Source organism: Cavia porcellus, unplaced genomic scaffold, assembly GCF_034190915.1.
Source record: "Cavia porcellus strain 051 isolate PalLab524CR breed Dunkin Hartley unplaced genomic scaffold, mCavPor4.1 scaffold_22, whole genome shotgun sequence".
Taxonomy (NCBI): Eukaryota; Metazoa; Chordata; class Mammalia; order Rodentia; family Caviidae; genus Cavia; species Cavia porcellus.
The window spans coordinates 42,879,289-42,891,488 of record NW_026947505.1 but is presented as its reverse complement, the minus strand read 5'-3'; positions in this window follow the sequence as shown (position 1 = coordinate 42,891,488).

The following is a 12,200-nucleotide window of genomic DNA, read 5'->3' as shown; positions in this document are numbered from 1 at the left end:
GTGGTCAAATCAATGAGTTTCAAACTGATATGATATCATTAGTTAAATATCTCGTCCTGTTTGGATTTCAAGTTTGTCTACACAGAGCCACTTTAGAGTACACAATACCCTCCCTCTCAACACTGTGTTTTCCTGCCATGTCTGCCTGGTCTCTTCACTATGTGACAGGTGCTCATGACAGAATTCTACAACCTTGGCACTTTGGAAGAATACTGCTCAGTTACTTTATGGATCATTCCTCAGTGGAAGTCTGCCTGAAATTCTTGCATGATTGGATTGCAGCTATACATCCCAGAAAATATCCCAGAAGTTAGGTGGCCCCTTTCTCAGTTTGTGATATCCAAACATAATATTGCACTCTAGACATAATACATTTCATTACTGGTCATGTTAACCTTTCATTAAAGTTATGTCAGGCTTCTCAACTGTTTACTAGTTATCCCTCTGGAATTAATAAATGTCTTGTGAGACATCTTTCATAACTATGAAAACATTCTCCTGTGGGAGACAACTCCAATGATTCCCTTTGAATCCAAAACAATTACTATGACTTTGATTACTCGGAGACTCATTTCCTTATACTGATATGTAAAAGGCTGGCTAGGTTTTTTCCTTCTCTCTTCAGTTGGCTCTGAGCATTGCAAACAGGCTAGCTGAGGTGCTAATGTGCTCATATGCAACATCTACAGCCATCAGACAGTCCTGTTTCTCACATAGTGTTCTCCACAATACAAGATTGAGCATGAGAGATGTTAGAGCAAATAGCTCCAGGAATGTCAACAGGGTAGGAGCCTCAAGTAAGAGGCTGTGACTTCCCAGAGCACAAGAGTTTGCATATCAGAAACCAAAGGTATAGGCCCCAAAACAATTTCACTGCTACCTTAATTGGGTTATGTAAATTGATCTTCTTCATATCTTTGTCTCTGCAAATTACAGAGATGCCATTCTTGCACCTGGCCAGCCAGCCAGCTCATGTTAGTTACTCACTAATCACCGCACCTCGTCCCCTCTTTCTTCACAAGATAGTAAATGTTGAGAGAGACCTGGGATCCAGGACTTTGTCTGCACATCCTCACCAAGATTGGACTTAGGATCCCTTGGCTGCCCTTAACTTGGAACATGTCTTGGTGTCTTTACTCTGGCCCGTGGGTTGGATTCATGGTGGTAAATTGGAATTAACCTGCTAGGATTCCAATAACATCTCAATGAGATTACAAATATAACCTTTTGGATTGTGAGGAAAGCTAGAAAGAGGGTTACAATACTTGGATGACTGAACTCGATATTTGAGTTTGCAATACTCCTTTTGAATAAGCTTCTACTTACTGATTTTGCCATCTATAATAGATCTTGCCCAGGTCAAATATCACTATGCTGTTTATTTTTCTCAACTGTTTAATTATACTAGGATAGACTTACTTTAGTATTTTAAGTGTTGCAAGATACATTTTGATGGGCAAATTTTTCCTTTGAGAGCTCCTTCCTGGTGGCTTCTGTGTTCTTTTTTGGCAAGCCCTCTCCACATGAGCATTTCCAGATATTTTCTTTAGTGAAGATGTTGCATGAGCATCTTTATGTTTCTGCTCCAGCTCCACTTTCTTCCACTTTTCAAATGATCCTTGTTCCTGGTTTGTTTGTTTGTTTTTGTCTTGCAGGGTGAACTATTCAAGTCTAGGAAGTGGGCTCTGTGCCTTTTGCTGCTTCTGTGGTTCATATAAGCCCCTTAGTGGGAAATGGTTTTAACATAATCTTAGGCTACTTATCTAGCCTATCTGTCATGAGAAAGACCTAGGATTTGGCTGTGTCTCTAGGTAGGTGACTAAGCAAATATTTATACTTCTGATGGTCAAGGTTCTTACTGATAAAAGGCACACAGTAGCTATCTTCATATTGTACAGATAGAGCCTATCACGTAATTCATCATTTTGGTCAACTCTGCTAGCTGCACTTGGTTATATCTTGATAACTGGGTCCTCCAGAGAATCAGATGTGGATGGCCTTTATGCTGTAACTGAGTCTCAGGTGCCATTTCTGCTGATCTGACACGACTCAAGCTCTTTGTTTGCCAGTTCCTCAATGACAAGTCAGCATGATGTAGACAAATACTTTTCTCAGATTGTTTCCTGTGGTAATTTCTGGTTGGTTGTGAACTATCATACCTTTTTTTTACAGGCCAGAAGCCATTATGATCACCTCTCAATACTTTATAGTTGTATTAGTTTAAAATTCATTTTAATGAATACATACTTTGGTGCCATTAATTCTAAGAATTTCACAAGAGCATATATTTTCCCTGTTTTTCTACTTTTCCATCACTTTCTGTGCTAACTTTTAAAACTTGTGGTTCCACTAAACATTTACAGAATGAAGATGATATACTCTATTCATATGTTTACCTGTAGATAATTAAGTAGAAGAGGACAGTGAATATTTCTGTAGCATTTTTCGCACCAGAATGAAGGCAAGAATGCTATAATTGATTGATATATTTAACCTTCATTTTTACTAAGCATATTATACAAACAATATGCTATATTTGGTAATAGCTAAACAGCCATAAATCTAAAGAATTACCAGTTGTGAAGTGTATTTTTCTTTAATGTCCATTTGATATTATATTGAATTAGCAGTGAGTCTCTGCACTACACTATTACTGTAAAAGCTGTATAGGGGTGAGAATGCAAGGTAATAAGGAATGTTTCCAAAGAGTATTGAGAATCTTGTATTTCAAATCTTATATCTGCTAGATTTTCCTCAATCAATAAACCATCAACAAGTGGTAGCAAGTGAGGGTCTCACACCAAATCGGGTAAAGATGGGAAGAGGCTCCTTTGGTGATGATGGTAGGTGGGAATGTTAGGTAACAGAATATCCACCACCTAGTGAGGAGGACATGTTGGGAATACCCAGACCATGTGTGTGTTCTGAGAGTTGATGGGTATTAATACCAGCTTGTGTGTCAAGCTTCAGTGGACAAATGAATGTCCTGGGGATCATTCTGATTCTCTAGTGTTGTGTGGGACTGGAAACTGCATTTTCACAAGGCCACTGTTGGCATGCATACTGTATCCAAGACTGAACTCAGTGTAGTGAATTTGATTTACAGAAGCGAGTGCACTATTTGAGACTAGTCCCTATAGTTTGTGTTAGATTCCTGAACATACCCTTGAAATTGCTGGAACTTGACAATTAGTTGCTTGAGGTCTTTTCATTTCTATTCATCCCTCTTTGAACACACAATCACTGTGTCCTTTTTCCCAAGATGCTGGCTGAAATCAATTGTCACTCACGGGACACATGAGATCACTGCTCCCCTATCTTCCTGACTTCATGGTGTATCAGTGTTTGCAAGCTCTGCCTCTGTGCTGTGTCTGATGTTATCATCTCTGCTGTAATCCCATCTTTCTGAATCTACACTCCAATCCTAGTACTCTTCTTTCACTATATTGTATACACCCAGGTCCAGCATTCTGCTATTCATGGTCCCCATAGTGGGAAATGGTTTTAACGTATTCATAGGCTCCTTACCTACATACTTCTCTGTCCAGCTGCACATTTCTAATTACAAATCATGAGTTCATACTGCTACTAGTTATTTCAATTAAGTTAATTTCTTTAGTCCTTACTGAAAAAGTTTTGGCCCAGGCCAGACACTGTAGCTGGAAAAGCCTCAGCCGGAACCAAGGAGCTCTATCTCCCCCATGCCTAGGAATCTGCCGCTGGCGCTAAACTAGTGCCAATGGGCTACCTGTGTATCCCAATGCCTTCTCAGACACCACCCCTAACCTAAACTACATATAGGCTCCCTCTCCATGTGTTCCACAGAGAGATTGCCAACCCTGAGGGGAGATGCCATGCCCCCGGGGATCGGGTGTGTCTCTCTCTGCATTCTCAAAAGAATGGTCATTTATATTTCATACTTCTTATCTTTTCAACCACCACTGGTCCCCCACAGTTCTATCATATGTTTCCCTTACCACGATTGGCAGATGAGAGACTCCTGGGGCTTTCTGGTTTGAGTGCCCTGCCATTCAGGACAAGGACCAGACTGCATCCTGCATTAATTCCTCACTTCTACACTCGGGAGCTGTAAACTTGTCCCTGCTGGTTGGCAAACAACATCGACCCAATTTACCACAGGTGAGCAACCCCCCAGAGATTGCCATTGGGCCAGGCCCCACGTGGGTTATCTCCCCCTTTCTGTGGGTTCCCATGACTCTCTCAAATCCTTAGATAGCCCAAGGCAGGGTCTTTCTTGGCAACCTGTGTCCACACTCGGAGACTCTCACATCCTTTGGTTTCCAATAGCCCAAAGCAGATTTTTCTGGACCAGCCAACACTGAGAGACTCTCACAACCTTCAGAGCTTTTTAAGTTCTCACAGGCAGAATTGTTACTGAACTGATGTGGATTCCACTCATATTGGTGACGGCCAATTATTAGGAGTTTTGGAACCATATAATAACTGATCGGTCTGGAGTGGAAGGTGACGACTTTAAACTTGACAGACCACAGTCCATTGCCTCACCTGGTTGAAACTCTGTGGGCTTAGACCCCACATCAGATTTTATCATGGGGACCACTTCCTGTACCCCCACCCAAAAAACCCATACCTATCTATGGCTTATCACACTGAGGACAAGTTTGCAAAACTCTCTATCTTTAAGTCTTTGTTTTGGGAATGTGCGTCCTTTCCTGCTCTTCCAGGATCCTTCCCCCTCACCACACTTAAAGAGATAACAGTGTCTTTCCTTGCAGCCTTTCAGAGCTTTCTCAGCATCCATTTGTCTCCTCGATGCTTCCCCTCCCTCCACCGTGCCCATCATGCGAATTGACCCATTCCCTGCCAAGATGGTAAATGAGCCCAAACAGAGTTGAGAGATATGCGTGGGACTGCTTTAAGCTGCTTTGGGCTTTCATGCTGCCCCCAACTCTGCGCGCAGTATCTTGGCTCTCATGCCATGCTCCAGGTCCATCCATGGGTTCAGCTTTAATGCTGCGCCCTAATCCATGTGCCCTGCAAGCAGTTCCAGCTTTGCACAGTGCCCGGCAGCAGGGTCCCAGTATGTAAAGTCCCAGCTTCACGCTGTGTCCCAACTCTGCCTCCAGTGCTGCCGCTGCTGCTGCCCCACCGACACACCACTGCCGCCCTCCATATGCCATCCCAGCCCCTCCTACTGCTGCCCCTTCCACATGCACCATCCTAGGCCCTCCATCCCCCGTGCGCATTTCTGGTGGCAGTCACATCCCTGTGTGCTGCGTCCTGACACTCACCCCGCCCACTTTGAGTGTTCCACCTATGAGCTGCATGCCAGAGAGATCCCAGCCCCCACCCCCAAGCATGGGTACAGCTGTGTCTGCAGGTGTGGCTCTGGTGGCCAGCACACAGATAAACACAGCAAGTCACAACAGACAGTTCATCTTACTTATCTGATCCTGTATTTGCATTTTTAGATATAAAGTTCAGATTGTTTCTGCTGCCTTTTTTGGGTTCCAGCCATGACAAATGCCCCCACCCTGGGCACGTCCCATCCAGCCTCAGAGTTCCATTCTGCCTCACAAGTGCTGCTTTAAATACAGGCACAGATAGACATCATTTTGGTGGCTCCATCAGAGATGCTATTTTTTTTTTACAATTCTCAAACCATTTAATCAAGGTTAAATAAGCTGGCAATATATAAGACTTTGGCTGATAAACAGGCCACCTGGTAATTTTACCAACCTTGTTTATCATTCAAAGCCTTCGATAATCTCCTGTTTAACAACTAAAATTAAGAGGTGTTTCGTGGTATTTTTCAATTCCTTTTTGCTATAAACCACCAATAATGTTCTATGTTAAGCTTATTGCCTATATTATACTGTATTGTCATTTGTGAATTCCTTTTGCTGTGGACCACCAGTAATGTTCTATGTTGGGCTTGCTGCCTATACTGTACTGTGTTGTCATTGATCTCCTGTTTAACAACTAAGGTTAAGGATAATTATACATTCTTTTTGCTGGGAACAACTAGCTCTGTTCCAAGACAAGGATTTTGTTGAAAGTTTAAAAGCTCAACTTGAGGGTATATAGTAAGTTGCAGAAAGCTTGAGAGGATTTGAATTTTATGTGTCTTGGTTTATAGTACTGCAAATAACAGGTTGGAAAAGAAGTAAATGTGTTCAAAATTTGACAGTATTAGATCAGTTTTGATAGATTTATTCATAAGATTGATAAACCTTTATTGCAAAATGTTTCCATTAAATGAAATTATACCCAAAAGGGGGAGGGCAGACTAAAGACTTTTTTGTTAAGTATGTAATTTCAGTAAAACGATGGCCTGCCACGTGGCACCCTAGAAAAAAGTGGTGTGCCATCCAGATCAAGCCTGCTCTCTGATCTGGAATGCCAAAAACATGTTTAAATACCATAGCTGATCTCTCTCCTAAATAAAAAGGTAAAAAAAATTAATAAACAGGCCATCCTCTAAAAATCAGATGGCATTAGACATTTTAATACCATAAACAGATACTTATATACATGACATAAATAACATGTCAATTCCTAAAGTTCTCTGGACCTGTTCTCCATATGGGAAGTCATTACTAAAGTTACAAATACCCTGTTAAGTATATTTGACTCCTGCATACTTACTTAATTCTACAGATATCATCTACTGTAGTCCAGATCCCAAACAAAAAGGCAAAACCTGATCTTCAAACTCCACAGAGACCTTCTTAATATGGCTTTTCATATTTTCAACAACAGAAATAACACTGTGACACTTGGAGTTCTGAGACAGGTAAACCTACACAAGGTGGAGCTGCCTGCCCCCCCCCCCATGGACCATGCTCAAATGCAACAGAAGACATTGGACAAGAGAATGCCCTATCATGGTGTTCTTTGAGGCCTTACTCCAGGGCTACTGGACTGTCCTAGCCACCAGAGAATGGGTAAGCCATCCTAACTTCTAGCCCTCAAAGGAAATGTCAACACTGCTAGATTCATTGCCGACAGAAAAACTTGCTGCCCAAGACTGACAGGGCTCAGGGCCAACAACAGCCCCCTTTAAGGTGTCTGTCTCAGAGTCCACGTCCCACTAAAAGTCTCAGGTAAGACATTTTCTATATTTGTGGACATAGAGGCCAAAACTCTCCCTCAGTTTTCAGGATGCTATAATAAGTCCTCAATCTCTAGGAGACATTTAGGGTCAACCTATGCCATTTACAAACAGGGCCTATTTCGTGCAGGTCCTAGCCCTAAATCTTAAAATGCCTTTTATTCCTTTGTGTTTATATACGCTAACTTAGACACACTGAGACCTCAACATCTTCCACCTGTTATTGCTAATAAACCTCTCCTCAGTGATATAAGACCACCGCCTTCATTTCTTATTCACCAATTTCTCAGGCAACCCTGGTCAAGACTGACAGATACATTTTGTCTTCTCATTTTGTTTATACTTTTTCAGGATACAAGGAAGCCTTTCCCACAACCAGGGAAACTGCTCATACACTTGCTAAAGTTCTGTTACAGCAAATCATTCCAAGGACTACAACCAGGTTACAGCGACCCATACCTGATATTCTTGGCAACCTCAACAGTGATCAAAGTTGCTAGACTGCCATCCTGGTTTCACATCACTCAGGCTAAGTGGTGCCCTTCTGGTCCTAGATCTAACCACCCTGTTTCTACTCATCTCAGCCTTACCAAGGCCTCATAGCCATGACTCTCAGGCTGTCATGTTTGGTTGTCCAATTTGGTTTCTAATTTCTTATTTGTTTTACAGCAGGACTCTTAATAGTATTTCCTACAGACTCCAACATCATTCATACCAGAGACAAGCCTTACCTACCTACCATCTTAACTTTTACACTTTCAGATGGGGGAGTAATCACCTCTCATAACTTCACTCCTCCTAAGTCCACACTTATTTTTCAGAATTCTACCTCACTGTGACAATGATCCTACCTCAATGTGGTCCTGATATAATGACACATCTAAATCAAAAGCACATTTCCTTCTACCTCACCTGTGTCCTTAAATATGACAGTGCCATGCCTCTTCATAACATCTTGTCTCCTTGTTTTTCCAGTCTAACATACGTGCATTCACCATTGAAGTTGTGCTGGCTAAAACACCTGGCACAAGCTTCTATATGGGCATCAGCCATTATCCTGTCAACTCCCCTAGACCCTAGTACAGCCCCCTCTGCCAGCAGGAAGCAGTTGAAGAGAGAAATCTTTGCCCCTTTTCATAAGATGGGATATGAAAGAGTTTTGGCCCAGGCCAGATACTGTAGCTGGAAAAGCCTCAACCAGAACCAAAGAGCTCTATCTCTCCCATGCCTAGGAATCTACATCCGGTGCCAACTAGTGCCAATGGGCTACCTGTGCATCCCTAATGCCTCCTCAGGCACCACCCCTAACCTAAGCTACATATAGGCCCCCACTCCACGTGTTCCACGGAGAGATCGCTGGCCCCAGGGTGGAGATGCCACGCCCTTAGGGGGTTGGGGGGTGTCTCTCCCTGCATTCTCAAAATAAAGGTCATTTATGTTTCATACTTCTTATCTTTTCAGCCACTGCTGGCCCTCCACAATTCTATCACCTATAAACTTGTTTCTCTCATAAGTGCGAAACATGACTGTGATATCTAAAAAGGCCAGTATTTACATATTCCTTCAATCCTAGTACATAGGAAAGAATATTAAGACTGCTGATATGTACCACCATGAGAAACAATTTTATTAAAAGGCTTTTAGCACTTTTGTTCAATTCCTAAACATTTACATCTTGAGCCTTACACTAAGTCAAAATGCTGTTTATCTCATTGAGACATTTATCTCATTGAGTTTCTCCCCACCTTTCCATTTGTTGGTCATTCATTTGAAATATCATTGGGTTTTTGGTGTTTGTAGTATCCAGTAGTTTGGTTTTACCTCAAAACCTAGCTCCTTTTAATTAATTGTAATCCATGTGGAACCCAAATGTTACCAGGATCTAAGATTCAGTTATAGTAAAGCATTATCCTTAACTAATTGAGGTGCCATCCCTATTGTCCCATTTTTATCCCTTCCTCTTTCCACGTGCTCCTTTCTTACCCTTTGAGGGAGCCTATGGTATTAACTTCTAACTTGCCCTTTTTAAAAAAATCTTGCTCAGGTGAATTTTCTTAAAATATCTTCTCATATGAAGATGAGTATATTTCATGAACTTTTTGTCTTTTATATGGTGGTTATTTTCAGTGCTATTTCAATCAAAATAAACATCTCAACGTTCACAAAGAAGTTCCTATTTCCTTTAACAGCACCAAAGTTGTTCATTGTTTAGATGATAGTACATATCTTCCCTCATCTACATATCAGCATTGAGATTTTTCCCAATATTTTGGAATTACAAACAGTACTGTGATGAACATCACTGTACATGTGCCTTGTGTATCTCTGGAGGTATACTATTCACTATATTCCTTTAAAATGTAAGCATGGTTTTGCAGATATAGCCATACAATGCCACTCTAACACTAAAAACATATCATTTTCAAATTTCATCAAGTAGTTATAATACAAATTTCCTCACTTGCTCCATAGCAAAATACTTATAGCTGCCTTCTTTGCATCAGCATTCAAGCAGATCTACAAAATACATTTTGTGATCTGAATAAAAGCATCTTATAGAAATAATTGAAAAGAATAGAGTCATGCCAAGTGTCCAAACTTGAGAGGAGTGTTTAGAGTCCATAGCCTCCACCTCTGGTACTCCAGTGTGGTACCCTTTTGTAATGTGTTGAGACATGGCAGATCATAGCACACAGCATAACCTTTCTGAGGTTCCACTAGGGAGTTAAAAGAGGGACACATATTTCATGGTCAGCATCAGGACTGGGAGGGTCAGTGTGGCCAGGTGAAACTGACAGGGTCAGGCCAGCAATATACCTATGTTCATAGGCCAGAGGCCCCAAACGGACAGGGTCTGGGTTGATTTAGACATCAGAGAGAGAGAGAAGGTGAATAGAAAGCCTTCCACAGAACACACAGACCACTTAAGGATATCAGGAAAGATAGTGACATTCACATATATGACACAGGGAAACCATATGGCTATTAAGTGAAGAAGAGCTGAGCATAGTTGCAGCTGGAGAGAACTTTTGGGAAGACAAAGGGACACCCTCTAGCAGTGACATAGCATGTTGTGAGGACAGAGAGCTGTGAGGCTGTTGGGATGCACAGCTGACTTGGACTGTGTCCACTTCAGTGAATTGCAAGAAGACAAAGCCAAAATGAATGCTGGTTCTTAGTCTATCCTCCAAGACACAGATTCCTCTCCCTTATGTGTGTGTCCTTCCATTTCTAGGAGACAGTTCTTGGGATACAAACCATCCTTTTTCATCCCCATGCCTATCAGTCCAGGAGGAGCAGAAAAGGCTGGTTGACTCTAGCTGGACAGTTTTCTCAAGGGCCCTAAAAAGGGAGTGGACTGTTACAAAATCCATCAGGAGTCCAGGAAGAGGTCTCTGCTGGGCCTCTCCATGGGTATCTGAACCCATATACATCTACTTGAGCATATACCAAACTGATCTCAATTATCTAATTTCAAATCTAGGTGATTTCCATAGTTGAGGTATCAGTTGTCCAGGCTGGACACTGGCCATCCTCCTTACTCTCCTCCCTAAAATCTCTGCTCAACTCTCCTCTGTATGTCTGTGTGTCCTTGGACAACAGCAAGGGGATAGTTAGAACTTTGTGGGCAGTTTCAAGGCCCACTACAGCGCTACTGATTGGAGTCTGGATTTTAACAAAATCCTGAGGTTACTCCTGTTCCCATTAAAGGTTACTACCCCACAGGTATTATTAATCATCTTTCCAAATATACCCATTATATTCCCAGTAGAATGCCTCCTTTCAGGCGGCCAAATGTCCTGTTACCTTCTACTCTCTGTCTCACTTTTCACACTGAATCTCCCCCCACCCACCCATCTCTTCCTGCTTTGGTGTCAAACCCTCATTTGTTGCCAGGGTTAGTGATTTTGTTCATGTTCTCAATACTTAAATCGTAGTTGGATTTCTCCTTCCACTCTGGTAGGATTACTGTGGGCTTGAGATAAAGACCTGGGATTTGACTCTGTCTCCAGCTGTGTGACTAAGCAAATATTAAGTCTTCTGATGCCAAGGTTCTTACTCATAGGAGGCACATACTAGCTATCTTTATATGGTACAGATAGAGCCTTCCATGTACTTCATCAGCTTGGTCAACTTTCCTAGCTATACCTGGTTATATCTTTATATCTGGGTCCTCAAGGGAATCAGATGTGGATGACCTTTATGGTGTAACTGAGTTTTTTTTCAAGTGCCATTGCTGCTGAGCTGCCATGAATCCAGCTCTGAATTTGCCAGTTCCTCAATGACAAGTCAGCATTTTGTGGACAAATACTTTACTCAGGTTGTTTACTGTGGTGACTTTGTGGCTGGTTTTGCAACTACCTTTTGTTTATAGGCCACGAGCCATTATGATCACTTATCAATACTTTATAGTTGTGTTAGTTTAAAATGCATTTTAATGAATAGATATTTTGGTGCTATCAATTCTAACAATTTCACAAGAGCATATATTTTCCCTGTTTTTCTACATTTCCATCGCTTTCTTTGTTAATTTTTAATACTGGTGGTTCCACTAAAAAGTTACAGAATGAAAGTTATATATTCTATTCAAATGTTGTTTACTTGTAGATAACTAAGTACAAGAGGATAGTAAATTTTTATGCAGCATTATATTTCTCCAGAATGAAGGGAAGGAAGCTGTAATTGATTGATATATTTAACCTTTATTTTTACTAAGCATATTATACAAACAGTATGCTATATTTGATAATAGCTAAACAGCCAAAAAGTTAAAGCAGTACCAGTTGTGAAGTATATTTTTATTTAATGTCAATTTGATATTAAATTGAATTAGCAGTGAGTCTCAGCACTACACTACTACTGTACAAGCTGTATAGGGGTGAGAATGCAAGGTTTCCAAACAGTCACGAGAATCTTGTATTTAAAATCTTATGTCTGCTAGATTTTCCTCAATCAATAAACCATCAGCAAGTAGTAGCAACTGAGAGTCTCACACCAAATCAGGTAAAGATGGGAAGGGGCTCCTGTGGTGATGATGGCAGGTGGGGGTGTAACAGAATATCCACCCACATAGTGAAGAGGACATTTTGTTAAGAATACCCAG